The sequence below is a fragment of the Callionymus lyra genome, chromosome 19, assembly GCF_982586985.1.
Source record: "Callionymus lyra chromosome 19, fCalLyr1.hap1.1, whole genome shotgun sequence".
NCBI lineage: Eukaryota > Metazoa > Chordata > Actinopteri > Syngnathiformes > Callionymidae > Callionymus > Callionymus lyra.
Window position 1 is genome coordinate 97,806 of NC_141836.1, and position 13,321 is coordinate 111,126.

General features: G+C 42.5%; 1 long non-coding RNA gene across 1 annotated transcript; it reads left to right on the forward strand.

Annotated features, from left to right (window-relative positions):
• On the forward strand, positions 1 to 10,057 carry LOC148058789 (uncharacterized). The gene is made up of 3 exons (XR_015709355.1): positions 1 to 62; positions 9,561 to 9,667; positions 9,790 to 10,057. It is a non-coding gene; the product is annotated as an uncharacterized LOC148058789 (long non-coding RNA).
• The last annotated feature ends 3,264 nt before the right edge of the window (positions 10,058 to 13,321 follow it).

Here is a 13,321-nt window from a genome sequence, read left to right on the forward strand (position 1 = left end):
ATTTTATCCTCACGTTTGTGCATAACTTGACGGAATCAGGTGCGCGTCACTCGTCTATTGAGGTAAGATATCATTATTGCTTTAAGACTCAGAAATAATGTTTCATTGCGTGTAATGTAACTTTCTGTGGTGCGTTAACACGAGAGCTAGTTCGCTAAAACTTAGCTTTTTTAATTATAATGTAACTCACACACGTATTTTGTTTGTTATTTTGAAGGACGAAAATATATTTATATTCCAATAAAAAGTTTGCTATATTGGTGGGTCATGGTAGGCGATTTATTTTATTAATATTCAAGATTCTTAGCTACGGCACCTTCAACACATTCAACGCTTGTTAACCATACAACAGCACGAACGTTTAATCGGCGTGTTAAATAACAGATGCGGTGAACTCTGAGCCGCTGAAGCATCTGAACACCACGCGATAACAAAATATAAAGTGCAACTTACTTTCAAAACAAAGTGAAACAGTACAATATAAAATACTATCGAAAATATACACTTGAATAAAGTTATAAAACAATGCTTCAAGTTTCACACAAAAACTTAAATAGCTGCTTCGACACAACATTCATTTACACACAGCAATATAAACAATAATATAAACGTATTGTTTAGGCTCACCTAGGAGTGATAAGCGAGTGTATTCAGTAAAATTGCAGGAGCGTTGGCACACTTTACAGCTTAATGTGGACAAAACTGAAACTCTGGTGATTGCTCCTGATGATAAGATTCCATGGTTGAGTCAGTACTTGGGTGACTTAGGTCAGTCTGTCAAACTGAGCCTGAGAAACCTGGGTGTTGTATTTGATAAAGACATGTCTCTTGTTCAACACTGCAGAAAACTGACCAGAAACTGTTTCCTTCAACTGAGAAAAATCTCTAAACTTAGGAAAATGTTGTCACAACATGATCTGGAGCTTGTAATCCATGCGTTTGTTTCTTCTCGTCTGGACTATTGTAACGGTTTGTTTTCATGTCTTAACAAGAAGGAGCTGTCTCGTCTGCAGTTGATTCAGAACTCTGCAGCGAGAATTCTGACCCGCTCAAGTAGGAGAACTCACATTTCTCCGATCCTTAAAACTCTTCACTGGCTTCCAGTTTCTTTCAGGATCAACTTTAAAATTCTGGTTCTTACTTTCAGAGCTATTCATGGTCAGGCTCCTCCTTACATCACTGATCTGATCCAGCCTTACACCCCAGCTCGGTCTCTGAGGTCTGTGGATCAGAATCTACTGATGGTTCCACGCACACGGCTCAGGACCAGAGGAGAGAAATCTTTTCAGGCTGTTGCTCCTAAGCTTTGGAACAATCTTCCTCTCTCTTTGCGCTTGATGGAGTCTACTGACTCCTTTAAGAAACATCTTAAGACGTTTCTATTTGTTCAGGCTTTTCCTTGAATTTCTCGAACTTGTTGTTCTCGGTGTTGTCTTGATCTTTGAAGTATGTACTGTTTTGAGTATTGTTTTTGATTGTTAAAGCGCTTTGTGACCCTGGTCTCGAAAAGCGCTATATAAATAAATATTACTTACTTACTTACTTACTTACACGTGTCTCAGTCTCTGAGCCGCTGAAGCATCTGAACACCACGCGTCTCATCCGTGGAACGCAGGTAAAAAACAATGGCCGTCTTAAAGCGACAGTGTCTTGATGCGATACATGCATTGAAAAGTAATAAAACATAAAACACGAAAATAACAACTGGGTTTAATTATATACTTCCAGTGAAAATAATTGAAACATAAAACGACAAATAAACGGCTGGGTTACATTACTAAAAACTAAAGCCTGACAGAGGGGGAGTGGCGCGGGAATGAACTACCGTACTTACTGGCGCGCGCATGTACAGACAGCATATACATCTGTTGTTTTGAGCGAGCACCATAAACCGAATATACACAATAATCCATAGTGGTATTGGTTACAAGTGTCTACACGTGGTGTTCACTGCGCAGGTTAACTGTACCGCATTACAAGTAATAGAATGTAACTTAATGTTGGTGAACCACATAGCAATTCATCTACATTAGAAGTCTAAAAAGCGAATGGTAGTACAGTCACGGTGAATACAATTGTATAAATCGTTTAATTCATTTAAATATAAGTCAGCAGATGGAGAGACTTACCACAGTCTTTACCAATGGAAACATGGCAGTGGTCCATGAGGTCCAATTACTCTAGAAACTTCTGGATCATTTGAAATGGGCGGAGCATATTAAGATATTAACACTGAATATTGTTAAATTGACCCTTGACAGTGTTCATTCACTTTTTACACTGAATAAATAACACCTGGGTTTTAACTCTGGATATTGACAACAGCACTGCAGGGGGAGGAGCCACGTTTTACACCTGTTGTTGTTGTGTTACATCTGGAAGAGTTAAACCAGTCTATGAAATAGTTAAAATACATTAACACTTCCTTTTTGACACTTGGAAATTTACTGTGCACGAACGCACACATTAAACAAATGCGCACACCCACATAAAACAAACGCGCACGCACACATAAAACACACGCATGCGTACACGGACATGCACTGACAAACGCACACACACACGGTGACATGCACACATAAAACACACGCACGCACGCACACATAAAACAAACGCGGACGCACACATCAAAGAAACGCGCACGCACACCTAAAACACACGCATGCACACACAGACATGCACTGACACACGCCCACACACACGGTGACATGCACACATAAACACACGCACGCACGCACACATAAAAAACAAACGCGGACGCACACAAAACAAACGCGCACGCACACATTAAACACACGCATGCACACACAGACATGCACTGACACACGCACACACACACGGTGACATGCACACATAAAACACACACACGCACGCACACGCAGACACACACTGACACATGCGCACACACACCAGTGACATGCACACAAACGCATAACTACACATCACAAACAAACCTATATATATATTTTTTAATCTGCGCTGTTGTGAAAGTGTGTTTCCCCTCTGGGGATGAATAAAGCTTTTCTATTCTATTCTATTCTAAAAAAAATCCGCGTTTGTTTTATGTGTTCGTGCGTGCGTGTGTTTTATGTTTGCATGTCACCGTGTGTGTGTGCGTTTGTCAGTGCATGTCTATGTATGCATGCGTGTGTTTTATGTGTGCGTGCGCGTTTGTTTTGTGTGCGTCCGCGTTTGTTTTATGTGTGCATGTCACCGTGTGTGTGTGCGTGTGTCAGTGCATGTCTGTGTGTGCATCCGTGTGTTTTGTGTGCGCGCGCGCGCATTTGTTTTATGTGTGCATGCGCGCATTTGTTTTATGTGTGCATGCGCGCATTTGTTTTATGTGTGCGTGCGCGCATTTGTTTCATGTGACATGCACACATAAAACACACGCACGCACGCACACATAAAACAAACGCGGACGCACACAAAACACACGCATGCACACACAGACATGCACTGACACACGCACACACACGGTGACATGCACACATAAAACACACACACGCATGCACACACAGACATGCACTGACACACGCACACACACGGTGACATGCACACATAAAACACACACACGCACGCACACGCAGACACACACTGACACATGCGCACACACACCAATGACATGCACACAAACGCATAACTACAGATCACAAACAAACCTATAAAATCCGCGTTTGTTTTATGTGTGCGTGCGTGCGTGTGTTTTATGTTTGCATGTCACCGTGTGTGTGTGCGTTTGTCAGTGCATGTCTGTGTATGCATGCGTGTGTTTTATGTGTGCGTGCGCGTTTGTTTTATGTGGGTGTGCGCATTTGTTTAATGTGTGCGTGCGTGTGTTGTGTGCGTGTGCATTTGTTTTATCTGTGCGCGCGCATTTGTTTTGTGTGCTCTTGCGCATTTGTTTTGTGTGCGCGTGCGCATTTCTTTAATATGTGCGTGCGCGCATTTGTTTTATGTGTGCGTGCGCGCATTTGTTTTATGTGACGTGCGCGCATTTGTTTTATGTGTGCATGCGCGCATTTGCTTTATGTGTGCATGCGCGCATTTGTTTTATGTGTGCATGCGCGCATTTGTTTTATGTGTGCATGCGCGCATTTGTTTTATGTGTGCATGCGCGCATTTGTTTTATGTGTGCGTGCGCGCATTTGTTTCATGTGACATGCACACATAAAACACACGCACGCACGCACACATAAAACAAACGCGGACGCACACAAAACACACGCATGCACACACAGACATGCACTGACACACGCACACACACGGTGACATGCACACATAAAACACACACACGCACGCACACGCAGACACACACTGACACATGCGCACACACACCAATGACATGCACACAAACGCATAACTACACATCACAAACAAACCTATAAAACCCGCGTTTGTTTTATGTGTGCGTGCGTGCGTGTGTTTTATGTTTGCATGTCACCGTGTGTGTGCGTTTGTCAGTGCATGTCTGTGTATGCATGCGTGTGTTTTATGTGTGCGTGCGCGTTTGTTTTATGTGGGTGTGCGCATTTGTTTAATGTGTGCGTGCGTGTGTTGTGTGCGTGTGCATTTGTTTTATCTGTGCGCGCGCATTTGTTTTGTGTGCTCTTGCGCATTTGTTTTGTGTGCGCGTGCGCATTTCTTTAATATGTGCGTGCTCGCATTTGTTTTATGTGTGCGTGCGCGCATTTGTTTTATGTGACGTGCGCGCATTTGTGTTATGTGTGCATGCGCGCATTTGCTTTATGTGTGCATGCGCGCATTTGTTTTATGTGTGCATGCGCGCATTTGTTTTATGTGTGCGTGCGCGCATTTGTTTCATGTGACATGCACACATAAAACACACGCACGCACGCACACATAAAACAAACGCGGACGCACACAAAACACACGCATTATGTGTGCGTGCGTGCGTGTGTTTTATGTTTGCATGTCACCGTGTGTGTGTGCGTTTGTCAGTGCATGTCTGTGTATGCATGCGTGTGTTTTATGTGTGCGTGCGCGTTTGTTTAATGTGGGTGTGCGCATTTGTTTAATGTGTGCGTGCGTGTGTTGTGTGTTGACACGCGCAAGCATTGACGCACATTGTTTTGTGTGCGTCCGCGTTTGTTTTATGTGTGCATGTCACCGTGTGTGTGTGCGTGTGTCAGTGCATGTCTGTGTGTGCATCCGTGTGTTTTGTGTGCGCGCGCGCGCATTTGTTTTATGTGTGCATGCGCGCATTTGTTTTATGTGTGCATGCGCGCATTTGTTTTATGTGTGCGTGCGCGCATTTGTTTCATGTGACATGCACACATAAAACACACGCACGCACGCACACATAAAACAAACGCGGACGCACACAAAACACACGCATGCACACACAGACATGCACTGACACACGCACACACACGGTGACATGCACACATAAAACACACACGCATGCACACACAGACATGCACTGACACACGCACACACACGGTGACATGCACACATAAAACACACACACGCACGCACACGCAGACACACACTGACACATGCGCACACACACCAATGACATGCACACAAACGCATAACTACAGATCACAAACAAACCTATAAAATCCGCGTTTGTTTTATGTGTGCGTGCGTGCGTGTGTTTTATGTTTGCATGTCACCGTGTGTGTGTGCGTTTGTCAGTGCATGTGTGTGTATGCATGCGTGTGTTTTATGTGTGCGTGCGCGTTTGTTTTATGTGGGTGTGCGCATTTGTTTAATGTGTGCGTGCGTGTGTTGTGTGCGTGTGCATTTGTTTTATCTGTGCGCGCGCATTTGTTTTGTGTGCTCTTGCGCATTTGTTTTGTGTGCGCGTGCGCATTTCTTTAATATGTGGTGCGCGCATTTGTTTTATGTGTGCGTGCGCGCATTTGTTTTATGTGACGTGCGCGCATTTGTTTTATGTGTGCATGCGCGCATTTGCTTTATGTGTGCATGCGCGCATTTGTTTTATGTGTGCATGCGCGCATTTGTTTTATGTGTGCATGCGCGCATTTGTTTTATGTGTGCGTGCGCGCATTTGTTTCATGTGACATGCACACATAAAACACACGCACGCACGCACACATAAAACAAACGCGGACGCACACAAAACACACGCATGCACACACAGACATGCACTGACACACGCACACACACGGTGACATGCACACATAAAACACACACACGCACGCACACGCAGACACACACTGACACATGCGCACACACACCAATGACATGCACACAAACGCATAACTACACATCACAAACAAACCTATAAAACCCGCGTTTGTTTTATGTGTGCGTGCGTGCGTGTGTTTTATGTTTGCATGTCACCGTGTGTGTGTGCGTTTGTCAGTGCATGTCTGTGTATGCATGCGTGTGTTTTATGTGTGCGTGCGCGTTTGTTTTATGTGGGTGTGCGCATTTGTTTAATGTGTGCGTGCGTGTGTTGTGTGCGTGTGCATTTGTTTTATCTGTGCGCGCGCATTTGTTTTGTGTGCTCTTGCGCATTTGTTTTGTGTGCGCGTGCGCATTTCTTTAATATGTGCGTGCGCGCATTTGTTTTATGTGTGCGTGCGCGCATTTGTTTTATGTGACGTGCGCGCATTTGTTTTATGTGTGCATGCGCGCATTTGCTTTATGTGTGCATGCGCGCATTTGTTTTATGTGTGCATGCGCGCATTTGTTTTATGTGTGCGTGCGCGCATTTGTTTCATGTGACATGCACACATAAAACACACGCACGCACGCACACATAAAACAAACGCGGACGCACACAAAACACACGCATGCACACACAGACATGCACTGACACACGCACACACGGTGACATGCACACATAAAACACACACACGCACGCACACGCAGACACACACTGACACATGCGCACACACACCAATGACATGCACACAAACGCATAACTACACATCACAAACAAACCTATAAAATCCGCGTTTGTTTTATGTGTGCGTGCGTGCGTGTGTTTTATGTTTGCATGTCACCGTGTGTGTGTGCGTTTGTCAGTGCATGTCTGTGTATGCATGCGTGTGTTTTATGTGTGCGTGCGCGTTTGTTTAATGTGGGTGTGCGCATTTGTTTAATGTGTGCGTGCGTGTGTTGTGTGTTGACACGCGCAAGCATTGACGCACATTGACACACGCGCAAGCATTGACGCACATTGACACGCGCGCAAGCATTGACGCACATTGACACTCGCGCGCATATTGACGCACGCACACGCATTGACACGCACGGGCGCATTGACGCACATTGACACGCACGCGCGCATTGACGCACATTGACACGCGCGCAAGCATTGACGCACATTGACACGCGCGCAAGCATATTGACACACGCACACGCATTGACACGCACGCAAGCATTGACGCACATTGACACGCGCGCAAGCATTGACGCACATTGACACACGCGCGCATTGACACACATTGACACGCACATGACAATGGACGTGAGGTTCTGGTCTGCAGCCCACATCTGTGTATCGGATAGTCTGTCAAACATAAAAATGTAAACGGTTAGACTTTTATGATGCAATATACGAGGAACTAACTAAACATATACTGTACACACCTCCATGATGATTGCCTTTCTCAAGTGGCTTTGTATGTGCTGTTGGGTTTTGTCCATCTGTGCTGGTCTGAATTTGGTGACCTCACAAAAAGGGCAGTGAAAGAACAAGCAACACTGACGGCTGTGGAGTGAAGTACATCCTCAAACCTGGCTGATGTTTAACTGATCAGCCATTTATGAGATTAATGAAAGCTTTGACAGAAACTGTTTTCTATATCACAGACTAAGCTACACACACAGGCAAATGAAAACAGCCAGAAATATGTTATGTTCACTGAACACATCATTTATGAACACATTTTTCATGTTGTATAAAACTCAAACATTCTATTGAATGACTGAACAATCTACTTTAATATCCTCGTGTCCAATTAGTTCATATTCAACGTCTGCTATCTCTGGTCTGTTTATCTGGATTCTTGTCACGGGGGCAGCAGCTTCAGCAGAGAGGTCCATACTTTCTTCTCCCCAGTTACATCGTCCAGCTCTTTCTGGAGGACCCCCCTGTGTTTCCAGCCCAGTGGAGGAACATGCTTCTTCAGTGTGTTCTGGGTCTTCCCCGGGTTCTACCATCAGTGGAACATGTTCCACTTCATCGGACTTATTCTCAGATGAATAAATTGATCTAAGACAAGAAAAAAATAAGTCAGTTTAGATTAAAAAAAAAGCTCAAACTAATTGAAATTCTCACGGATGCTCCGTTGAATCCATACATTCATTCATTCCCACTGCCACCTCCTAATAAGAAATAATGATCGTTTCTCTGATGCACAAATACTGCAGTGCTGAAGATATTAAACCAAAATTGACATTCATTTTAATTGTACAAGTGATGACATTTGCAAAATTAATCAACATTACATTTAAACATTAAATCACTTTGATAAATGACTAAAAAACATTCTTACATACCTTCCTTCTTCTCTTGAACTCTTTTCCATCTGGTTAAGGAGAAAAATAATTCAAGGAAATGACTCCAGATAAACACAAATCAATATAATAATGTGATTTTTATGAATGCATTTGTTTTTTACCTCTTTTTCTTTTTTTATACCAATAAACTACAGAACATGTGATCAGTAGAACGATCACAGCAACAATAATTCCAGCCACTTCTCCTGGTGTCAAACCTTCTTGACATACAGAGTCAGAAGAAATAGTTCCTTCTCGTAGATATGTTGAACATCTACAAAGACAAGTGGAGACAGTTTAGAAGAAAACATCTGGAGCAAACATTTGTGAAGCTTCACTCACTGTTTGTGATCCTGACATGACGTGAACGTTCCATTTGAAAATGTTCCTTCACTGCAGGTTCCACACTCAGTGTCTGTGGAGGACGTTCCTGTGAAGAACATTGTGTGTGTCTTATAGTTTCTGCACTCTTGCATTTCACATGTTGGATGTGAAACTCGCCTGCTCTGATGATGAACTGTCCTGGTTCACATGTGGAGTGTTGCTGTGCTGCCACACATGTGTCTACTGAGCCGTCCACACAGAAAAAACCCTCCAGAGGTTCACACTTGGTGTTTGCTGTGAAGGTACAGGATCTGATCTCTCTCAGTCCTGTTGGTCAATAACAAATTCTACATCACATCTACATACTGACCAACTCATCATTCTAGTGAAGAACAAACTTTACCTTCAGTACAGACGAGACACTTGAAACCATGTTTCTCTCGGTTCAATTTGTCCATGTAAGTTCCATCATCACAGACAGTGCAGGACGGAGATGGAAATTCTGTGCAATGAACATTGACTCTGAATCCTGTGAGAGAAATAAATAAATGACACATTTGAGTGACGTTTTACATCAAGACTCCTGACAGTTACTCTTATAAGAAAAAAGGTCAACATTTAAAATAGGCAGAATACATTTGATAGAATCAACATACAAGTGTCATGCTTATGTTCTTTTGTTTTATTTTGAAGGTGGTTTTCCGTTTTCATGTGTCCTGTGTTTTGAGTGACAGACGCTGGCAGGTGCGCGGCTGGGGATGATGGAGTGGCGGGTTCTTCCCATTGATAAGGAGCGTCTCTACCCGGAAGAACTCGCCAGAGTATTGCGTTTCCAGACCAGGTTGGCTGTCCTTTCGATCTCGCTCCTCGCCTTTGAATCACAACTGGATAATCCTTTGGATACTCCTGACGTTGTCAGCACTTTTATTTACTCAAGTGAGTCCTTTTGTCTTTTTGTTTTAGTTGCTGTTGGGACCCCGATCTCCAGAAGTGCCCTGCCTTCGCCCCGAGTGCCTGTTTTGTTTTTTTGTTCCTATTACGGACCGCTCTGGATCTATATAAGACTTTTTTTTCTGAATTTTTCCTCCGTGGATTATTTAGAAGATAGCTGGGAAGGGCGACAGGTCTTGATACCTTCACTTAAACTTAGCGTTACATTTACCGATGTCAATAAAATGAAAAGAGACTTTAATAAACCACAACATGTACCTGTGCTCCTTCCAGCTGGACACTCAACATCCTTATCCTTCAACAGTGGACACTGTGATGTCACTCCTTCAACATCCTTATCCTTGAGAGAAAAGATCATTTAATATCAGATGATTTTTGAGAATCTATCAGTGATAGTTTCGTAGATTCTTCCGCGTCTGACCGTTATAAACCTCCTTGTAGGTGGACAACGCATGCGCAAATGCGTGGTTGATTTCCAACCTCGTGTACTGTACTGACACTAATAGAATGTTTTTCCATCATATTTGTCCATCATGATGAGTGCCATGGATCATACATGAACACACATGTTTAATGATAAATATTTGTTACCAGAGAACAATTGTTTCAACTGTAATGAAGCATACATGTTTGATATTTACCAATTAGTGTTAAATATTAGCTATATTGATGTTTGAGATAAAATGGGGACCCTTGAAATAAAAAGAAAGACCCACACTGTTAAGTCTTTCTGTAGGTTTGTTTATTGGACATAATAAATCGTTTTAGCAACACTAGAGGGCAGCAGAGAGTACAAGTTGCTTTGCGTGCAGGTGGAGAGACAGGACGAGCTAATGAGATCACCTGTGCAGGTGAAGCTTCTGTCTACAGAGCATGACTACAGCCAAGGTAATGTTAAACTCTTCTGTTAAATTGTTCTCATTTGGAGAGAATATCTAAGGATTATGGACATAAACTTGCAGTGTGACTGCAGTTCACACTTTTAATGATGTCGTCGTTGTAAATCTAAAACGTCCCGAGAAAGTAGAATTCTAGTGTTTCTGATCCCATCATGCAGGGAATAGCAGGTTTGATATAAATGTACATGAATTGATTCATTAAAGATATTATTACATTTGTCTCTTTTAACATTAAGACTTCATCACAAAGTATCATTTCTGGAGATGATTTGACTTCAATGTTGACAACAGTTTATACTGAGTGGATCTAGTATAACACTGACAGACCCGGCTGCAGAAAAACATTTAAGGGGGGGCATTACATTTTTTCAGGGGGGCAAACTTTTCAACCTAAAAACGTATTGGCTTCAGGCTGAACAATGGCTCTGGGACGACTCGCACAGTGCAGAGAAATAATTCTCCCATTACTAAAAAGTGACGGTTGATCCCAAAATCTAAAAAAACAACTAACAACCAACAACAAAGTTTAGTGCTGTGTCCATGTATTAAACTAAAGCACCACAGCTTCACTTCTACTAAAACATAAGCACTGAAGTCAACCTGAACACTGGATTGAACATCAAATAAGTTTTCATCTCATTGAACAAAATCATGGTAGGTGTGATGTGTGATCTGTTTGATACTTGATGAAGCCCAGTTGCTGCACATTGGCGCACGCATTGACGCACATTCTTCTTCTGAGAGTTGTAACACAGCGTCTCTTAACTGTTGAGCATGGTCCCGTCGTCTCGCACCAACGTCCATCTCCTCACTTTCGCTCTTCACTTTCCCGTACATACCGGGGACGTTCGTTAGCAAAGTTCGTTGCTAATAACCGTTAGCTTCGCCTCAGGAGCAGGTCCGAAAAAGTCGCTTCTGACACCAATGTAACGTTTGGTCCTCCACACATGACCAGACGGTTGTCTTGCACAGATATTGTTTCTTTGTTCGCTGTACTCACAGAGAGGTTATTGTTTCGGCCACAACCAACGCCGCTCGTTCTTCACACCACTAGCTGAACGCGAAATCTCTCTAACAACAACTGCGCATGCGCACAGACTCACCTTCTTAAAGTGCCCGCAACATTAATGAACAGAACAAACAGGATCGTTACAATATATATACAGTATATACACACACACGTCTATACACATACACACATATACATATACACACACACGTCTATACACATACACACATATATATACACACACGTCTATACACATACACACATATACACACATATATATACACACACGTCTATACACATACACACATATACACACACACACGTCTATACACATACACACATATACACACATATATATACACACACACGTCTATACACATACACACATATATAAACACACACACGTATATATATATACACACACACACACACACACACACGTCTATACACATACACACATATACACACACGTCTATACACATACACACATATATATACACACACGTCTATACACACACATATATACACACACACACGTCTATACACATACACACATATATATACACACACACGTCTATACACATACACACACATATATACACACACACGTCTATACACATACACACATATATGTACACACATATAAACACACGTCTATACGCATTGACACACCCGCACGCATTGACGCACATTGACACACACACACGTATTGACGCACATTGACGCACATTGACACGCGCGCACGCATTGACACGCACGGGTCACCCAGTATTATACAGAGCACCCCCCGACGTCGGATTCAAACGACTTCCGGATGATGACGTCACACTTGTTGACAAAGATCGATCGCATTTTATCCTCACGTTTGTGCATAACTTGACGGAATCAGGTGCGCGTCACTCGTCTATTGAGGTAAGATATCATTATTGCTTTAAGACTCAGAAATAATGTTTCATTGCGTGTAATGTAACTTTCTGTGGTGCGTTAACACGAGAGCTAGTTCGCTAAAACTTAGCTTTTTTAATTATAATGTAACTCACACACGTATTTTGTTTGTTATTTTGAAGGACGAAAATATATTTATATTCCAATAAAAAGTTTGCTATATTGGTGGGTCATGGTAGGCGATTTATTTTATTAATATTCAAGATTCTTAGCTACGGCACCTTCAACACATTCAACGCTTGTTAACCATACAACAGCACGAACGTTTAATCGGCGTGTTAAATAACAGATGCGGTGAACTCTGAGCCGCTGAAGCATCTGAACACCACGCGATAACAAAATATAAAGTGCAACTTACTTTCAAAACAAAGTGAAACAGTACAATATAAAATACTATCGAAAATATACACTTGAATAAAGTTATAAAACAATGCTTCAAGTTTCACACAAAAACTTAAATAGCTGCTTCGACACAACATTCATTTACACACAGCAATATAAACAATAATATAAACGTATTGTTTAGGCTCACCTAGGAGTGATAAGCGAGTGTATTCAGTAAAATTGCAGGAGCGTTGGCACACTTTACAGCTTAATGTGGACAAAACTGAAACTCTGGTGATTGCTCCTGATGATAAGATTCCATGGTTGAGTCAGTACTTGGGTGACTTAGGTCAGTCTGTCAAACTGA